At 44.3% G+C, this 18,362-nt stretch overlaps 1 protein-coding gene across 7 annotated transcripts in view; it reads left to right on the forward strand.

The window, feature by feature from the left end:
* ASTN2 (astrotactin 2) overlaps positions 1–18,362 on the forward strand; it is an 829,157-nt gene that overhangs the window by 750,403 nt on the left and 60,392 nt on the right. The window lies entirely within an intron of this gene.

The following is an 18,362-nucleotide window of genomic DNA, read 5'->3' on the forward strand; positions in this document are numbered from 1 at the left end:
CAAAAAAAGTATATATTTTTCGAATTCATAAAGCATGGAATATATCTTTAATACTTTTCCTTAGATCAATATGAAGAGAGTTCACTCTGAGGATCAACAATAGAGAGACTTGGGACAGATAGTCCAGTAGCTTGAAGGGATATTAGAAGTCACAGGTCAGATACCACAACCAGAGCAAGAGTTCCCTCCAGATCTGTGGTTCACTGCCCTTGGCTACAGGAGTCACCCTGAGAGTGTTTTTAAATATGAAGTCACAGTAGGGCTAAAGATCCTTTATCAACACGGCTGGCATAGAACCAGAACCAGAATCTATCTATCTGTCTGTCTATCTATCTATCATCTTTCTTTCCTCTCTCTCTCTCTTTTTTTCTTTCTTTCTTTTTCTTAGAAGCTAATCCAGGACTGGGAACCACAGCTCCAGCTCACTCCTGACAGATCTGCCAGAGGCCGCCTAAGCATCAGTGAGGAGGCATCATCATAGAGTGGGGTCAGTAGTGAGCTTAGAGCATGCAGATCTGATTTCAGATCCTGACGTGGCCACTTTGGAGCAGTGTGACACTGGTAAATTATTAAGCCTCTCTGAGTCCTCAGTTCCTGTGTAAGATGTTAGCAGCCTAGAAGGGTTGTTGTGATAATTATGTAAAGCACACGTGAGAGCGCATCATGTTTACAGATGATACTTCTCCCAATCCCAGCTGCCCTGCTTCAGGTCTTTTTCTCTGGCTTGAAACATTACCACTAACCCTTACTACCTATGACTTGAAATTTGATCTTTGATTCTGTGCTAGTATCCTGTTCCCCATGTGGCAGCTGACCAAGCTCTTCTGATTCTGCAATAGTTAAAGGAATTCATTGATTTCACCCATTTCGAAAGCCTGAGCTATCTTCAAAACTTTTCTCCAAGATACTCTGCTGGGTTTTCAGGCTTTGGAAAGTCAAAGGCAGTCAGCTTCCATCAAAGTTCAATTATTCACCTCCTAGAGCTTCTGTGTGTTTTCAGTTCCCAATGTCCCCACTATACATACACGTTACACCTGCCACTCCATCTTGTATGATGTCCACAGGTCCCAGGTGGAGAGAAAATCTGCAGTTTACCAATGTAAATTGTGAACCCAAAATCTCAGTTCTATTTGTCCTACCGTTGTATAAACATGGAGAAATTTTGGTGAACAAAGAGGCAATTAAGAGAAAAAAGCATCTGTGTGCAAGCAGAGGGACCTTGAACCACATGTCAAACAGAAATTCACAAGTGGGGTCGTGCCCTATCACTATGTTTCAGCACCCGTGGCTGTGCATTTAGGACATAAAGGCGAGTGAAAGATGGTTTTGTTTTGGAGGTCATAGTCTGGTAGGCAAGCAGACAAGGAAATGGACAAATGCAATACAGTGTAAATGTTTCTGTGGGGGAAAGTGGAAGAGGCAATGAGGTCAAAGACTGTGCCTCTAACTGAGACTAAGGGATGAGATGGGAGCAAGAAGTTGTCTCTGCTCACTTTAATAAATAGTTATTGAATAAAAGGCTACCCTTTGACTTCACCTTTTCTCTGGGCATAATTTTCTGTTTTTATAAATAAAATAAAAATATCTGTGTATTCCTTCATTTAATAGATATATCTTTAGTGGCTATTGCATGCCACGTACTGTCCTAAGTGTGGAGTAACAATGGACAAAAGAGAAATGGTCCTTATCATTGGAGGGTTTGTCAAGTGCAGCTGAGAGATATTAAACCAATATATATACGTAGATAATTCACATTATGGCAGATTCTATGAAGGGAATAATTAGGTGTTATGAAAAGGAATATCAGGAGAACCCTAGTTTAGTTGAATGAGAAGGTGTCAGTCTCATATCAAAAGGACTCTTCTGTCCTATTTTCTAGGTCTTGTTTGACTCATTCATTGTTTTTCATTAATTCATTCATCAGAAATTTTCTAATCACTTGCACTAGGTCAGAAGTGGATCTGGGCTACAGATATCAGATTGGGCTCACTAGAAAAATCAAAAAACCTAGCTAGGGAGGCATACTAAAAATCACAGTGACAAATTTATCATGTTTCCAAAATTAAAATTTATTTTCATATCTCTGGTCACGTTTGCTACTCACACCAACCCCATAAGGCAGGTATTATAATTATCCTCATATTACAGATGAGAAGGAGAGGCTTTTAGAGGTTTCCATGATGTGGCATGCATGTAGGAGATGCTGGAACATGTATGAAAACCTGAGGCTTCTGATGGCTTGCCTTTGTGCAAATGAAACTAGCGCCAAATAATGGAGTTCAGCTGTGGGTTAGAGAAGGAATGGAGAGGGCTGTGGAGTGGGTTGGGGATTAAGAGGGGCTTCCTAGAGAAGATGGCATTTGAATTGGGCCTTGGATATGAGTAGGATTTCAGGAATAGGGAGTATGCTGGTGACAGGCAAAGAGATGGGGTAGAGAAGCCCTCCAAATTGAGGGAATAACCAACACAAAAGCAAGGAGGTATGAAATTGTGAGCTGTTCGGGGATGAATCCGGAAGGGATGGTTTGTGGAGAGAGTGGGTCTGGAATGGTAGTTGGGACTGCATTGTTTAGGGCAACTCTAAAAAGCTTTGATCTTTTTCTAAGGTCCATCCTGAATAATTAAGGACCTTTCAGTAGGAGAACAGTATGGTGAGAGCTTTGCTTAGGGCTGGCACCTGCAGGATAAAGAAGCAAGAAGGCTCCCTTGGCACATTAGGAATTCTCAGTACTTCCTTCTGCCCCTGCTGTTGAATGCAGGTGGCTTGCTCTAATAAGTCTCCTGTGCTTACTGCCCGGGGCTAACATTGTCGCTCAAATCCTAGGACCAATGATAGACATGAAATGGATAGCTTTTGGATACAGGTTTTAATTTGATGCTTGATTTATTACCATATTGCTGTGGCCATAGAGGGCAGAAGCCATCCACGGTATTTAGGCTCTCAGGCTGGACGATGGTAGAGGAGGTCTGGAAATCCCTTCCTCTGATCTAGGAAGTCACCTGCCCCTATGCTCTACTGCTTCCCTGTATGTCACCCCTTTCACCCTCCATCCCCCACTCTGTCGGGAGCGCCCCAGGCAGGAGCAGGATCTACAACACATCTTGTCCACATGTGTTGCAATCATTGCTCCCTTTGAGTTCTCTTTATCTTGGAACTCGTGCATTTTGGAAGTTGAAGGTTTTGGAGCAGAGACACCTGGGCAGCTTAGAGACAGAAACAGGCACATCTCCACAGAGAGGCCTGGACCTTGGCCCTGGAGCCCTGAGAGGTGAATGCTGGCTTTCATGTAGAAGTTGTGTAGCGGAGCTCACATCCTAACAGATTGGAGAGTTACTAACAACTCTTCAAAATTGTACAGGAGCTTTACAATTTTCAAAGTGATTCTGTAAACGTTACTTCCTTTAAGCTCAGAAAACTCCAAAGAAGCAGGACTTCTCAGGCCTGTTTGACAGATCAAGAAACTGAGACTCAGAGAGTCTAAGGGTCATTCAACTCAGAGAACAGGAAAACAGACTGGAACTCATGTCATCCTGCTCTAAATATAGAACTCTTTCCATTACACCATGCTGCTTCACAGAAATCAGGGAAAAGCTGCAAGGATAAGGTGTTTCTGGAAGCTCAGCACAGAAGGGAGCTCTGACCACATTTTCCCATGGAAACATATTTACCCATGGTGGTTAAGACCTATGGCTCAGATAGTGAAGCACTGTGTTTCAGCAATTCACTTGCCTTCCAGTCAACTTAGTTATGTTCCACATAGCACCTACTAGGAAGGACTATATAACAAAATTAAAAAAGACATTTTTCCTACTCTGGTGAAAAATGCAGACATTTGTAGAAGCCACTCAAAAATAAGAGCCTCAATCTTTCTCCCACCAAGAGTCACTTTTCTTTGCCTTTCACTAAGGTATCCAACTCATGTTAGAAATAGTCTGTCAATGACACAGGGAAGCAGCATCCATAATGTCAGAGTTTTAGAGGGAGACAGACCTCAGTCCAAATCTAAGCATATAAGCTATGTGATTTTTTTTTAAAAAAACATTTTGGCTTTTCTCTCCTTGCTAAAAAATCCAACTAGCACTGGCCAAAAAATATATTCCATGCATCTGCAGCCCCTGAGACAATGCTTCCTCGTGGAACTCAGCTCTGACTCTCTGCCTGTTTCTTGGAGGGCTGGTTCTAGTTATGGGAGGCTTTTGAAACAGCCAAGTAATAATTTGTGAAGTAAGGCCCACAAACTGCTTGGTTTAGCAAATTATGACTTTAGAAAATAATATTTGAAGCTGGTGTCAAGGGCCTGGTTAAATAAGAAGTGCCTATATCTACCTAAGCCAAACGTGCTCACCATCCCATCTGTGCCTCTTCTGTGCTCCCTGCCTCATTTGTGTTCCTTCTTAAAACCATCTTGAATAATTGTCATTATCAAAATCTCAAGAGCCTACTATTATTTAGGGCCTACTTTGGGCCAAGAACTGTTAGGATCTTTCTGTATAATATTGCTAGTCTTCACAGTTCTGCATGAAGACGTTCTAACCTTCAATTTTAATGCCAAGGAGACAGTAACCCACCCACCTATACCCTGCCATCCCAATAGGCTGAGTCAACTCTGCTGGTGACCAAATACTTCTGGTTTACTTGGATATAAGCAGGCGTATTCTCTTCTCTTGTCTTTTCTTTTTGATCAACCTCTCCATCTCAAAGTGTTTACATCCTCTTGAGAACAAGTCTGAGTTCCTAAGTCTGCTTTTGGTAGTCTTGCTGTCTCTTCCTTTGCTATCACACTGCCTTGTGTCACTTATTAGCTATTATTTTTGAAAAATGTGTCTCTAAATTATACAGTGGACTTGGTAATCAGAAGGTCAAGCTCATTAGAACTGCATCTTAAATAATAGGTTATAGCTATTGTTATAAGAGATTCTCCTACAACTTTATGTTAGTTATTCTGAATCCTATAGATTTTTCTGCCTTGTTTTTTGGGTCTCTGCTGTTTCTGGCTGAAAGAAGATGCTTGATGGGTTGTCAGGGCATCTGAAGTGTATCTGAAGCAAGAAGTTAGCCTTCTTTTGGAAGATGAGATAGCTCTAGAATTCCTGAATTTTCTTTTTCTTATCCATACTTAATACCTGTGCCAACTCACCAAAAAGATGGTTTAATAGAGAGAATACAGAATTTAGTGGCAGATAGACCTGGGCTTGAGTCTCCGCTCAGAAATTTACTTGCTATATCACAAGGACAAGTCATTTAGCCTCAGTTTCCACATCTGTGCACTGGAGTCATCCTCTTCCTTCCCCTTCTTGTCTGCCGCCTCCTCTTCTCCCTCATTCTCCTCTTTCTGACCCTGTTTGTAATCATAATGATCTTACTCACAGTGTTGTTGTGAAGATTAAATGAGATGGTGGATGTGGAAGAAATTTATAAAGTCTAAGTGATGACCACAATGGTGACTTTAATAAAGACAAGAGTTAGTACCTTTTGATCTCACAAACATAGCTGCTGCCTCAAGGCGGAGGATGAAGACAGGAGCATCATTCTTTGTTGTCATTCGATCACTGTACCTGTGTCCTAGGCTTTCTCAATCTGAAGCGATAGGCATCTGGAAGCTTGGATGTCAACCTTTATTTCCACGTGATGCATATGAATGGTGCCAATGGTCAATGCAAGACACACTTCCCCTGCAAGTTTCCAGGTGCATGACTACTAGCTATAGTCCTACCTCCTTTTTCACTTGCCCAAGAAATCATATTTATGTGCAAATAAATGTGAGGGACATTATTATAAAAGTGTCCACATTATTTGTTGTCAAAATGTGGTCCTCAAACCAGCAGCAACAGCAGTATCTTGGAACTTGTTAGAAATTTAAGCCCCACAGTAGATCTACTAAATTCACCACTCTGGCCGTGGGGCCCAGCAATCTGTGTTTTAATAAGAACCTCGCAGCAGGTGATTCTGATGGCTGATAAAGTTTGAAGACCATTGGTTTAGATTAGCTAAAAAACCAAACATTCTTAAATATTTTATCTTTATTATTTGTGACTAATAACTTCAGACTACCTGACTCAGTAGGTCATAACAACATTAGTGAGAACTCTGTGTTACAAAGCAGGCTGGACATAAGAGCCACCAAGAGGAGTCAGGTGGCCTTTGGCTGCAAATAACAGTAACTTTGACTTAAAACAATTTTAAAGCTAAGGAAATGTATTATCTCATGTTACCAGAAGTCCAGAGATGGGGTGGATCCAAATGTGACACCTCAGAGATCCAGCTGTAGTTCTCCATAATGCTGTTTTTTCTGTCCCCAACCGTGTGCTGGTTCCTTCCTCAGGCTGGTAGCGAGAAGGCTGCCTGGTACTGATCACAAGATGGCTGCGAGGCTTCGAAACATTATGTTCAGACATATTCAAAAGAGGAAATGGACTCTTTCTATGTTTCCATCTTAAGACAGAAAGGAAACCTTTCTGAGAAGCCCTCCAGCATACTTTCCCTATGTCTGGCTCACATGTCCACCACTCCAGCAACCATTGCCAAACAATAGTTGGCTTACAATGTAGGCTTTGCCATTTCCTGAGGGGTTGACCTCTAATCAAAATCAGCGTTCTGTCACCAGAAAAAAAGGAGAAAATCAAGATTCATATTGATATACAAATGGGAACTATTTGAAAATTCAGCTTACTGGGGAATTTGTCTAAAAATTCAGAGGTGGAGAAGAGGTGTGGGATAGAAAAGATGCTGCAGAGGGTGAGCCCCACACTCTCACTGCAACCTGAAAAACTGCACCCAGGGGATCTTCTCAACTCCATCTTGCTCAGGTTTTCTAAACTACCTCTTCCTTCTTCCATATCCCTGCCTTTTGTTTTCTTCCCAGCGCATCCTTCTGTGGAAGCACTCTCTTCTTTGCTCTCTAATAATCCCCTTATCGTGTGTATGGAGATGCTGAGGAAAGGTCCTTTAACAGGAAGCTAGCAGAGCTGGGTCCAGATCCTAGATCCTTCACAGTAATCCTATATCTCACACTTAACACTGTGGCAAGTCAACTCCCCTTCTGATCTTCAACTTTCCTCATCTATAAAATGAAAGTAAGATCTTCTGCTCAGAAATGTTGCTGTAAGGATCAAGTGAAAGAAAGAAATGGAAGGCGCTCTATAAACTGTAAAGTGCCATGCATTTGGGCAAGGATGTCAATGATACCTTCACGGATCAGGGCTTCCCAATGGGCGTCTTTATCATGTGTGTACACACACATACACATATGCATGCGTGCACTCACACACACCTACCTCATAGGCTGTTGACTGGTCCTGTTGAGAGAACACATTGAAGGGGAATTGAATTTCTAGAAGAGTGAGTGGAGCATACTGAAACTCCTATAGGCTGTGGAACTGGGTGAGATGATGAAGATGATGACCGTGACAATACCACCAGGCCACCATGGAGCGAGTGTGTAATGCCTGCCTCGCTGAACTCGCCTGACTTCAAGGGTCACCACAGCACCTCTCTGGAGACTCTGCTGCCATCCCTATTGTGTCGGTGAGAAAACTGAGGCTCAGAAAAGCTGTGAAACTTGCCCAGGTTTATAAACAAGTAAGATCCCGGTGAACTGAAGTGGACTGTGGAGCAGGAAGGTGGTGGGGATGGCCGTGAGCCTGAAGCCAGGGCTTGAGGATTGGGTTTGCAGAAGGACAGAAAGAACATATCAGACTAGGAGACAAATGTGAACAAAAGTCCCGATGTGGGAAGTTGCCAAGAATAGCAAGAAGAAAGGAATGAATCTGGCCTGAGAATTCATTCACTCATCCATTCATTCAAAAATATCTTGAATATTCACGAGGTGCCAGCACTTTGTTAGGCCCTGGGAATATCGAGTGTTGTGATATAGAGGGGAAGGCTTGAGAGCTACTTTTCCTAGGAACTCTTGCCCTTCAGACCAACAGGCTGCCCACCTTCTTCTCACGTGGCCAATGTTGGTAGAATGTGGACTACCGTTAACATGTTTGTTTGCTCTTTAGCTCAGTAGAAAAGTCTGGCTTGGTTCTAGTTAAACTGTGCTTTTACCCTGTCGTGTGACCTCAGGCAAGTCACTTAGCTTTCTGTGCCTGTCTCTCCATCTGGGAAACAGAAGATTCACTTCAATGGTCTCTGAGGGCCCCAGCTCTGACTCTGAGGATGACAATACCCCAACTCTGCATTCAAGGGGGACAAATTATTCAGAGTCTGGATAGTTCTTAGTTCTAATCTTAATAATTATTCATCATCTATGTGAATTTGAACATGATCATGGATCTTACGCCTCCTTTTCTTCAGCTGAAAAATAAGCATAATAATCACTTCACGTGTTTCTGTGAGGATTAAAGAGATCATGTATGTAGAGCCCCAATCACAGTTCCCAGCCTGTGGCATGTGCACATGGCATGGCAGATGTTTTTCTCAACAGCTTCTCCCCCAAACCTATCCCCAGAGTTCCTCTAGGCCGAAGCATTATTTTAATAGATGAGAGAACCCACATCCAGAGAGGGCAGGTGAGTCATAAAGGAAGTCAGAGCACAGCCCAAATCCAAGCCCAGGTTCCTTTCTTCTCTGGGGATTCCGTGAGTCCCTCCCTCCCCTGCAGGACTTGGCTGTCCCCTGGAGGCAAGTGGAAACCTCCAGGCAAGGAAGTAAGTCATCACCTCTTTATAGAGCGGAAATTGCTCTGAAAGGGCAAGTGGACTTCTCCTGCCTAGCTCTCTGGCGCCTTGGAGATGGCTACAGCAATCCCTTCCTGCCCTCTTCCCACATTCTCCTGACTTGATACCACTCCCTTCCTCCTTCTGACTGCCGGTTGCTGGTCTGGAAGATGGCTCTGCTGCCTGCTCCCAGCCAAGAACCAGTGCTCTGCGTTTTCTACAGGATGGCCCTGGCAAGGCCTGTGTCTTGGTGGAGAACATATGGGGAAATCACTCCTAATGCCTCCATCTCCTGTGGCTTCTCACCTAAGCAACAGAATCCCAAGTAACACCCACTCCCCAGTGTTTATTTTGGAGGTGAAGGGGAGCAATAACAGGAAATACAACTTGATGGGATAGAAAGAACTTTGGATTTGAGTCTGACAGCTCAGCTTGTGAGGCCCACCTCTATCACTTACCAGCTGAAGGGCTTTGGAGAAGTTTCTTTACCTCCCCAGGCCTCCGTTTATTCACATGTAAAATGGGAATCAGAATGCCAGCCTGGCTAGATCTTGCATGTTTCATGAGGAACTATGTGTTAACTTATTCAATGTACACTTATTGAGCACCTACTATGCACCAAACACTATTCTAGATCCAGCAGTGAACAAAACGAAGTGCCTCCTGTCATAGAGCTTGTATTCCAGTGTTGGGAGGTAGGGGCGATGATGATAAAATAATAGATACACAGTATAATATCAAAGTGTAAGATGTACTTGAAAGAAAAATAAAGCATGGGATGAGGATAGAGGTTGGGGGATGGCATTTTAGCTAAGGTAATCAGGGAATACCTCTCTGCCGATGTGACTTCAGAGCCACTGAAGTGGAGTCAGCCAGGGGAGAGAACAGGAGGCTCTAGTGCACCTGTAGCAAGGCCCTGGGTCACTTAGGTGTTCGAGACTATGGTAAGGAGTTAGTAGATATGGATGCCATGTACGCTGTAAAGTTCTAGCCCAATGTGAGCATCCCTGGCCAATATCCACTGCCCCTTGCCTTGGAAACATATTTTATGGATCAAGGGCAAGCATTGGACCAGACGCTTTGTATCACATTAAATCCTTACAACATTTCATCAGAGTGGGAGTTCTTATTCCCATTTACACAAGAAGGTGCTGAAGCCAGAAAACCCAGTTCTGTTGGTATCCAAAGATGGTGCTTTGCCTGTTGTGTCAGACTCCTGGCTTCGATTTTTTTTTTTTTTAATTTTAAATTCTTGATGGCTATCCATGTCCATTTGCATCCATTGGGTAGTCAGTGAGGGAGAGGTGGAAACAAGGAGGCAAGCTAGGTAACAGGGAAAAATGGGCAGGAGCCACCATGGTGTCCCCAGAGCAGAAACTCCATGAATACGTCATCCAGATGGCTCCATTCATCAACAACCTCAGTGCGCTTAAAGGGATGAGTAGACTGTGGGACAGAGGAAAACACACAGAATGAGAAGTCAGCTGCTTTCATTGTTGGCCGCTGCTTCATGTGATGTGACTTGAAGCAAATCATCTCCCCTTGCTGGATATTGATGCCCTAATATATGAAGTAGGACCTGGTGTGCTGAGATAGTCAGTAGTGATTGAGCATGTAAAGCATTTCAGTCCTCTTTGGAGGACGTGATGCTTCCTCTGACCTCTACCCTTTCCTCCTCAAACTCAAATCTCAGCTACGCAATTTGCTGCATGACGTTCAGTGAGGTACTGCACCTTTGGGAATCTCAATATCTTCATCTGTCAATGTGAGGAAATAGCTCTTAGAATTCTTGTGAAGCTGAAATGAGATGAAGTACATGAAATACTAGGAATAGTACCTTAAAGATGGTGAGTGTTCAAATTCTTAATATTATTAGTTGAGAAGGAAAGGCCGAAATGGGAACAGTAGTTAGAGATATGTCCCACTCTCAAGGGTTTCTGTAAGCATCAGACATCATTAAGTGCTTAATAAACACTAGTTGTTATTATTTCTCCTGTTATACTTCCAGTGAAGTGAGTTGTCATCTTAGACCCCGCAGTCCAGGTGGTCCCTCTCGCATCTGACCTTCCCTACCCTCTCTCTTGCCCTCCTCTCTGTCCTGATCTTGGCTGAGCTCCATCCCAGGAATGTCACGTACAGTAGCACAGTATGGCAGTGCAGAGGGCTACCACGTTGAACAGCTCACCATTCCAATTATAGGCATCGTAGACGTGTGTTAGTCACTCATCACGTGTCTCATTCTAATCAATCAGATTATTAGGACAGTTTTCAGATATGTAGAAGGAAAAGGTCTTAAGGAAGGGATTTTTTTTCTAATTTGCACAGAGGCATCATATAGGCTGGCAGTGACTCTGAGCTTTAATCTTCCAGTCTATATAATGAAGGCCTAAAACAGATTTCATGCCTCAGGCTCCCCTTGGCTTTGGGTCCTTGCAGATCCAGAAGTGGGTACTGCTCAACCTATACTCATGAAATCAGTCTGCGTGACTGTGGAGAGGGTAACTGGTGTGGCTGTGACCCCTAGGAGACCTGCGGGTCCCTGGAGCCTCTGCCTTAAACCACAGGTACCAGAAAGCTGAGAGCAATAATCCTACCCTGCCTACCTCCCTGGGTTGGTGTGAGGATCAAATGAGAGAAAGAGAGTGCTTTGTAAACCTTAATGAGCTATACAAATTTGAGGGGTTACTTATATATACACACACACTCATAGATGTCAATATTGTGTGTGTGTTTATGTGTGTATATATAAATATATATGTATTGCATATGTGTGTATATATACACATACACAATACCTATATACAGATATATTTTATATATGTATACTATATATATGCAAATACTGTATGTATGTATACTATACTTTATATATATATATACACACACTATATACTACTAAATATATATGTAAAGCTATAAACTCACAGGGCTAGGTATGAATTAGAAGCTTATAAACCATGTTTACTCATTCAGTGTAACCTAAGGCATGTATTAAACAGTAGGAAAAACTGACCAGCCAAATTTTCCAAGCTTGAAAACCCTTTTATAGCATTCATTGTGGATTGAAGAGAGAACTTGTTTCCCCATCTCTATTTAAAGGAAAATTTTAATATAAATGGGGAAGCCAGGGAGTCATTTTAATAGAGTGAAAAAAAAATCTGTGTGTATGGGGGAGGGATAGATGAGGGGACTTGGAAGAAAGGCTGTCACCTACTCACTCTCCTTTCTTTACCTCCCAGGTCATTTCCCCTGGAATAGGTGGGACCAGAGGTCACTAAAGTTGCCCTGGTCAGATGCTCAAGGGTGACCATCTCTGGTGGAGGCCCTTCTGGCCTCTGAGCATCTCCAGAAATTCACCCTCCCTGTGCGATTTCAGTGGGATCCCAAGGTTCTTCTCCAGCCAGGCTTGGGGAGATATGGGCTTTGGCTGTCTTTGTTTTTGGTCCAAAGCTGAAGAGGGAAGGGAGTAGCATCCACCCTCTGGGCCCAGGGTTTGTCTCCTGTGTCCAGGGCACTGGGTAAGGCCGTGGAGAATGGAATAAGAGGAACTAGCCAGCCCTCGGGAGAGCCGAGATGTGTGCGGTGTCAACAGCCAGGTATTATCCTCTGTTCCTGGTCTTGCAGTGGAGGTTCTCAGCGTCCTGCCCTCACTCTATACATCTCTCTCTGCCTCTGTCTCTCCTATTTCTTTTCTTGTTTTGATACTCGCCCTTGCTGTTTCTGGATAGTATCTTTCCTTCCTTCCATCCTTCTTTCATTCCTTCCTTTCTTCCTTCCGTTTCTCTTAGTCTTGGTCTCCTTCTGTCTCCATTTCTCTCTGTTTTGATCTCTACCCATCTCTATCTCTCTGACTCTTTCTCTCAGTTTCTCCATATGTGTATGATTCTCTTTTTCTCTTTGTTCCTCTCTATTGCTGTCTGTTTCTACTTCATTCTCTCTGTCTCTGAATACTTCCTGGCTGTGGTTCTCTCTCTGACACTGTCTTTCTCTATTCCTTCCTATTTCCTTCTCTCTCTGTGTGTCTGTCTCTGTCTCTCTCTCAGCTGGAAATCTGCCTCTCTCTGCCACCTCCCAGGTCCCACCTCCTTCTCAATGATTCACCTCAGCCCGGTGGAATGGTGTTGCTTGCACGATCCGAAAACCTGACTCATCTTTGCCAGCCTTCTCTCTACCCTCCTGAAGGCTCCCTGCTGTAGGGCCAGGGCACAAGGATGGGATGAGGAGTGGGATGTGCATTTGTGTGTGTGTGCATGTGTGTGTGTGCAAGTGTGGTGGGGGAATGAGTTGGGCGAATGGAATGGCCTCGGGATCCCATTCAGTCCTCCCTGGTGCCTTGATGGAGTCCCCAGAGGCTACTTTGGAGGGCCCTGGTCAGATTTGGGTTTGAAGCTTGGTCCCACATTAGTGGGGAGAAAGAAAGACAAAGGAGGCTCCCTTATCTACTGAAGATAATCCTGCGGCTATCTGCTAACCACAGGGTTGGAGGTATATGTTTGGAAAAGGGAGGGACGTTTTGGGCATTCAGCAGTGTTTAATCTCTGGGCAGGTAGTTTGTGCAGCCTTGGTTTGGGAGAAGCAAGAGGTGCTAAACTCACAAGGTTGATTCACTTTCCCTGGATTGTTGAATTCCTCCTCTCCTTACCCATATGAAATGGTTCACGAATTAGTATTTTTCATAATAACAATAACAAAGCTGCCATTTATTGAATATTTCCCATGTGTCAGGCACCATGTTAAGTGCTGCATACATTGTCTAAATTAATTCTCCATGTGATTCCATTGATTCATTTGAGATAGGCCTTTTTACATCCATTTTACAGGTGAAGAAAATGGGGCTTAGAGAGTTTAAGTAACTTGCTTAGAGGAGTCGTTTAGCAAAGCTAGGATTCAAACCCAGGACTGAGCACAATATTGCCTATTCTGCTACTTTTTCTTCCCCAAAGGGGATTTGATATCTCTGTCTTGGTAAATGTAATTGTCTAAATCATTAAACGTGTGGAGGGCTCAGTAAGAGTGCATGCCTTCAAGGGTTGGCTGTAAAACTGTATTGGTCATGGTTGGGCTCACAGTCTGGATGAGGAGACAAGAGCACATGGTATAGCTACGAAAGCCCTGGATCAGGAGTCAGGAAGTGTGTGATCCAGCCCTAGTACCGCTTCAGGAAGGCATCTTCCTTTCCTGAGCTTCAGTATATCCTTCTATAGAATGAGACTTTTCTCTTTCATCTCATCTTGCCAACCTCACGGAGAACTTGTGCAGCTTAAGTATGATGAGGTAGGCTATGAATTGTAAACTCTAAAGGGCTTTACAGAAGGAGAGGGCTGTAGGAAGAGAAAGGCAGTCCTCATTGTAGAGACAAGAGTCAACGTGTTTGTGGGCAGCCAGTGAAGATGCTGATGTGATACAGCAGATGGCTTGGCTGGGCAGAAATGCCAGGGCTGGGCAGAGACCAAGAAGCAATAATATGAATGAGGGAGATTTCCTGGGGTGTGGGGGCCTGGCAGGTAGGCAGAGAGCCCAGGGAGGCTAGGAGTGGGGACCCAAAGTAATAGGCAGATGTAGAGGAAAATAATGAGGGTCACAGTGTTGGGGTTAGTCGCAGATCAAATCAGATCAAGGCGAGGAGAGTGCTTGATGCACTTTCTGTCATGGCCCTTTGCTTTGGTGGAGAGAGGTGAACCGATTTGTACAGGGAGGCAGGGGCACAGCTCCTATTCCCTGACTGTGGACTCATCTCTTTCACACAAGATCTGCTGACCTCATGGGATTGTTCTTTCCAGCACAATTTAAAGGTTGGTGCGCAAAGAAACCCTATCCCACCTTTATCCTTGTGGGCTTTCTTCTAGCTGCGATGGAGGCCATGCTTGTTCATCAACTCACTCATTCCGTAAGCCCAGGTGCAGGGTTCAGATGGTGAATAAGACAGACTGGGTCCCTTTCCATAAGTCCTCCCCATCCATGGTGGGGGGAGACCCTAAATGGGTGATTGCAGGACAATGGCTTAAGGACCACAATGGTGGGAAGCAAGGACACTGTGGGAACCCAGAGGAGATGCCTGACCCTTGCTGGATGGAGGTGTGGCCAAGGAAAGCTTTTGGAAAGATTTTGGGTATAAGCAAAAACTTAAGGTGTGAACACGAGGAGTTGTCTCAGCATGTTTACAGAGCCTTGGCTGAGTCCTCAGTTGCTTACCTCTCCAGCCTCACCCCTCCCTCGATTCATTCAATGGATCTTTAATGAATGGCTACTGTGTCCCCCACACTCTGCTAGACACTGGGGACACCATAAACAAGATGGAACAAGACGGACAAGACTCCTGAACTCATGGAGCTAACCTTTTAGTAATTGAATGAAAATAAAGAGATAAATAAATGAACACAGTACCTCCAGGTTGTCACAAGAGTTCTATGATAAGGAATAATAGAACGGGGGCAGTGTGGATCTGCATTAGATAGGGTGGTGCAGAGGGCTCTAACAAGGTAGAACTTCAGCTGAAATGAAGGAAGAGAAACCAGCTCTGCAGTGAGTCGGGAGGAGAAGAGATCTGGAAGGTCCAGTACCTAGAAGCTAGTCCTAAATTTCCCGACATTAGAGCATCCTCGTTCTGCCATCATCTTTCTCTTTTCCTGTGACACAGGAATTCCTCTGTGTCACCTGTGGGCATATTTCCAGGTTGGCAAAGGTCCTTCATCATCATACTTTCTGTGCCCTGCTGTGTCCCGGGGGCTAAACACCAACGTACCTCAGTACCTCCCAAAGGATGGCCTCCTTTCCCTTCTTCTAACTCCAAAAGCACCCATCTGATATGTTCATCACCTCACCTGGCACTTGTGGAGTTCCCTTAGCAACAGTCCCTTACCTATGCATCACAGTTTGCAGATTCAAAGTACTTTGATGGACTTAATTCACTTCTCATGACCCCCCTGTAGAGTGGACACTGACATCCTCATTTTAGAGACAAGGAGACTGAGTAGTTCATAGAGACAGAACAATTAGGAAGTGTATGTTGTGGTGGAAAAACCACAGCCTCTGGAATTGGATCAACCCAGGTTCAAGTCCCAGCTTCACAATGTAGTAGCTGTGTGGTTGGGCAACTTGCCCCGACTCTCTGAGCCTCCCTTCTCTTTTCGACAAAATGAGAATAATAACTCCAGCTCTGCCAGATTATATGCTGTTTCATCACATTTGTGGTCAAAGGGGCTATTAGGGCCCACCATCAGCACACAAGGTTTCTGCCTTTTTGCACAGAGAGGGAGACATCAAATGAAGTGTTCAGCCCATAGAAAGTTGGAAGTGTTAGGGGAACTGAGAATCTGATGAGAAGCACATTTTGTACACTTGGTTCTTTCCACTTCACAATAGTATAACATTTAGGAATGTGATTTAAAAAAGGAAAGAAAGAAAAGAAAACCCTCTGTGGATGAGTGCTACGATGGCAGTAGACACACACTGCGGTTCTCAAAGAGTAATGGTAATGGGGGTAGGGCTTGGCATTCCTTCACCCTTCCTCCTCCTCCGCAGTCTGGTCCTCTCCTTACACATGTTAGCAATACCCACTCCAGCCAAATGTATTAGCATCATTTGTCCTCGAGATGGTGGAAATGACGAGGGCTTTTGTGGCCCTAATTAATCCAACTGTAGAAAAGGGCAGGCTCTATTAGCCAAGTGCATATTAATGCTGAGGTTAATATTAAATTCTGTATTGATAACAACTTGTAGGACTCTTTGGCAGGTTGCTCGTAAAAGCAACCATTGCAATTCCCCCTTGCTAAGCTGTGAGTACCACAGGGAAGGGGTTCACCCTTGTGGCTCAGCGCTGTGTCCGCCGTGGCTAATCCTTTCCCTGGTACCTAGTAGGTGTTCAATAACTGTTTGCAGACTGTTTTAACAGTGGGGCTAACAGGTTTGTCCCAGACCTCAGTGTGGAAGGCACATCAATTGCTCTTTCTATACATTCCTCAAAGGCAGAAATTGGGTCTCTGTAGCAGATGCCGCTGGGGTTGTGCCATATCCTCTTGGCCCATGGCTATTTCAGCCACAGCTATGGTGGGCAGTTCTGTGCACAACCAGGCTCACCTTGTGCTGCCGGTGACCTCAAATGCATGCTTCCACTTTCTGCCCCATAGCTTTGTGCAAGATTGAGGGAGCTCCGTAGGTCCATGTGTAAGCACAGCTAAAAAGTTTGGAGAAATTTATACTCCCAGGAAGAATCTCAATCAATGGACGTCAGGAATTGGAAGATAAGTGGTCAAGCTCCCTGACTTTCTGCCAAACAATTCTGGGAGACATCCTATGTACTTCTTAGATGGTCCCTGGAGAATAGAACCCACGTCACTCACAGTAGCCAATGACATGACATACCTCTCTATTGACTTTCCCTCTCCCCTACCTTAGCCTCCCCTTTTCCCCACGCCCGGTTCCTGGGATCACCTCCCAAATAACCTATCTGTACCCAAGCCATTCTCTGAGGCTCTGCTTTCCAGGGAATGCAAACTAAGACATTCTTCCTCATGCTGTGTTCCCAGCCATCAGCTAGTTTACAGGACGTAGTAAATACGTTCACTCCCTTGACAAATATTTATGGAGAACCTGCTGCGTACAGGCACCGTGGGGAGTGAACAGTCATTTCTCCATGGAGCTTACACTGGGAGATACAGACAATACAGTAATTCATCAATACATGAAAGATAGCAATAAGTTTTATGAAGAGAAGTAAAGTAGGGAGAGGGAAGAGAGAGTGATTAGATTAGATTGAGTAGCTGGAGAAGGCCTTTCTGAGGAAGCAAGGTTTAAGCAGCGATTTGGGAAAGGAGAGGGAGTGAGCCATGCGAAGATTTGGGGAAAGCTCTCTAGGAGTGGAGACCACAGATGCAGAGGGCCTGCAGTAGGTTCAAGGAAGAGGAAGAATGCCTGCATGGCTGCAGTGAGGGGATGAGGAAGGGAGCACAGGCGATGAGGTCAGCAGGCAGGGCTGGAGGAGGCAGGATGTTGGAAATACTCAGTGATTCTTTTTGAATAATGAAATCTTTGTGTCCTTTCCCTGAGGCAGTGTTTTATGGTGGGAAAGATTCAGGTTTTGGAGTCCGACAGTTCTGGATTTGAAGTCCAGCCTTGTTATTTAAATGGAGTGTGACCTTGGGCAACTTGCTTAATACTTGTGAACACTTTTTTTTCATTTAGAAAATGGCAATCATAAAACCTACCGGATAAGATTTGTATCTGGTAGGACTCTTGGTTGCAAGTAACAGAAAAACAAATGGAAACTAGCATTGGCAGAATAGGAAAAATACTGACTTATGTATTTGAAACATCCAAGGGTACATCTAGCTTTAGACACGACTGCTCCAAGGCCTCAAATGATGTCATCAGGACTTGGTCTCTGTCCCAGGAATCAGTCTGATTGATCAGACTAACTGCTCACTTGTTCATCTCTTTTTGGCGTCTGACATGGGATACCAGGCCATTGATCACATGCCCAGCTCTGGAGGAGGGTGGAGGCCTTAGGTCCACCTAAATCTTATAGACTGAAGTTGGGGAAGAGCTGGTTTCCCAATGGAAAACTGGGATGCTATTGGCAGAAGGTGGAGGCAGGGGTTTAGAGCAAGTCAAACCAACAGATACCCACTTGAGAGCTGGCCTGAGGATGAGCCAGAAGTCCTTTAGAACAAGGCCTGGCACGTGGGAGCCCTCAGCAGATATTT

The sequence above is a fragment of the Equus asinus genome, chromosome 10 (assembly GCF_041296235.1).
Source record: "Equus asinus isolate D_3611 breed Donkey chromosome 10, EquAss-T2T_v2, whole genome shotgun sequence".
Lineage (NCBI taxonomy): Eukaryota > Metazoa > Chordata > Mammalia > Perissodactyla > Equidae > Equus > Equus asinus.